Consider the following 2500-nt stretch of genomic DNA (forward strand, 5'->3'; position numbering starts at 1 on the left):
CCGGGCGGCGGCGCATCCTCAGCGCACACAGTCCTCAATCGGACCAGCACACTGCAGATGTCCACCGCGCTTCGCACCGGGCCCGCGAGGACCTACTTTGGCCGCACGGCGCCGCGTGCAGGGTGCGCCGGCGCGCAGCTGCGCCGCCTGCCGCCTCCGTCGGCCGGCGCGCCTGCCACTGGCCGCCCCCACCAGCCGGCTGTAGCGCGTGCGCCCACGCACCGCGCGGCCAGCACGCCGGGAGGCCCCCCCTCACCGGCCGGGGACGGTCCCACCCAGCCACCGCCGCGTATCGCTTCACACCCAGATGCCATTCACGTTCGTGGGCATGGTGGGTATCGCTGGAACAACCGGTTGGTAGCTCAACCGATCGTCGCCATCACTGATTCACCTCTAGCGAGAACAACCGCACCACAACGGTTTACCAGTTGTTCATTTGCGTAACGTCACCAGCAAACGTAGGCGTCCATCGCCATTTGCAAATTCAACGATTGTTGCATGCCTGTGTCAGGTGTCACGACACACTATGTCTGCCCACATACACGCAACAACATGTGCACGCTTCGCGAACACGTGGAAGGTGGCCCCCGTACGTATGCGATGTCCATTGCGCGAACGACTGTCAACCGGCCTCTGTCGCATGTCGCAGATGTGGAACGCAGTGCACCATGCTATCACGGTGTGTGAGAAGAGACGACTACGTCTGACAACACGCGCCACTACATACAACAGACGGCTCATGCTGATCGCCATCCAGGGCATACCACACTGCAATCCAGCTCTTATAGGGAGACGACACGTAGCTGAGTGCACAACATTTGGACCGCATGGTTCGCCGTTGTTGGCGCAGTCGTTGTACGGTCACATGTACCACGATGTATCATTCAGTACATGAGGACCAATGTGCAGTACAGTGTGTGATTTGGACGTACAATATCAGCGGACAGTTGACACAGGCCATACCCACAGCGTAGGCTAAGTGCTTCGCCATGCGAATGCCAATGAACAACTGCGAATGCCAATGAGCATGTACGTCCTGCTGCCATCCACTTACAGTGTATAGCTGCACGGTGTTTAACATGAAGCGATACACTGGGGACCGGGCAGTGCGAGTAGCAAACTATATTGCGGGGGTTGCAGTTAGGCAACACTACACTAATTTAACGCGTCGTATGACAATTACAGAGCAGGTTAAGGCCCAACGTGTGTTGGGTTAAGGCCCAACGTGTGTTGGGTTAAGGCCCAACGTGTGTTGGGTTAAGGCCCAACGTGTGTTGGGTTAAGGCCCAACGTGTGTTGGGTTAAGGCCCAACGTGTGTTGGGTTAAGGCCCAACGTGTGTTGGGTTAAGGCCCAACGTGTGTTGGGTTAAGGCCCAACGTGTGTTGGGTTAAGGCCCAACGTGTGTTGGGTTAAGGCCCAACGTGTGTTGGGTTAAGGCCCAACGTGTGTTGGGTTAAGGCCCAACGTGTGTTGGGTTACAGCGCAATATGGGTTACGTTAAGGTACGATATAGGTTAGGTTAAGGTACGATATAGGTTAGGTTAAGGTACGATATAGGTTAGGTTAAGGTACGATATAGGTTAGGTTAAGGTACGATATAGGTTAGGTTAAGGTACGATATAGGTTAGGTTAAGGCGGAACGTGGGTTAGGTTACGGCGCAACGTGGGTTAGGTTACGGCGCAACGTGGGTTAGGTTACGGCGCAACGTGGGTTAGGTTAAGGCCGGGGTTAGGTAGGCGCAACGTGGGTTAGGTTAAGGCGCAACGTGGGTTAGGTTAAGGCGCAACGTGGGTTAGGTTAAGGCGCAACGTGGGTTAGGTTAAGGCGCAACGTAGGTTAGGTTAAGGCGCAACATAGGTTAGGTTAAGGCGCAACATAGGTTAGGTTAAGGCGCAACATAGGTTAGGTTAAGGCGCAACATAGGTTAGGTTAAGGCGCAACATAGGTTAGGTTAAGGCGCAACATAGGTTAGGTTAAGGCGCAACATAGGTTAGGTTAAGGCGCAACATAGGTTAGGTTAAGGCGCAACATAGGTTAGGTTAAGGCGCAACATAGGTTAGGTTAAGGCGCAACATAGGTTAGGTTAAGGCGCAACATAGGTTAGGTTAAGGCGCAACATAGGTTAGGTTAAGGCGCAACATAGGTTAGGTTAAGGCGCAACATAGGTTAGGTTAAGGCGCAACATAGGTTAGGTTAAGGCGCAACATAGGTTAGGTTAAGGCGCAACATAGGTTAGGTTAAGGCGCAACATAGGTTAGGTTTAAGGCGCAACATAGGTTAGGTTAAGGCGCAACATAGGTTAGGTTAAGGCGCAACATAGGTTAGGTTAAGGCGCAACATAGGTTAGGTTAAGGCGCAACATAGGTTAGGTTAAGGCGCAACATAGGTTAGGTTAAGGCGCAACATAGGTTAGGTTAAGGCGCAACATAGGTTAGGTTAAGGCGCAACATAGGTTAGGTTAAGGCGCAACATAGGTTAGGTTAAGGCGCAACATAGG

The sequence above is a fragment of the Schistocerca serialis genome, unplaced genomic scaffold (genome assembly GCF_023864345.2).
Source record: "Schistocerca serialis cubense isolate TAMUIC-IGC-003099 unplaced genomic scaffold, iqSchSeri2.2 HiC_scaffold_456, whole genome shotgun sequence".
Classification (NCBI taxonomy): domain Eukaryota; kingdom Metazoa; phylum Arthropoda; class Insecta; order Orthoptera; family Acrididae; genus Schistocerca; species Schistocerca serialis.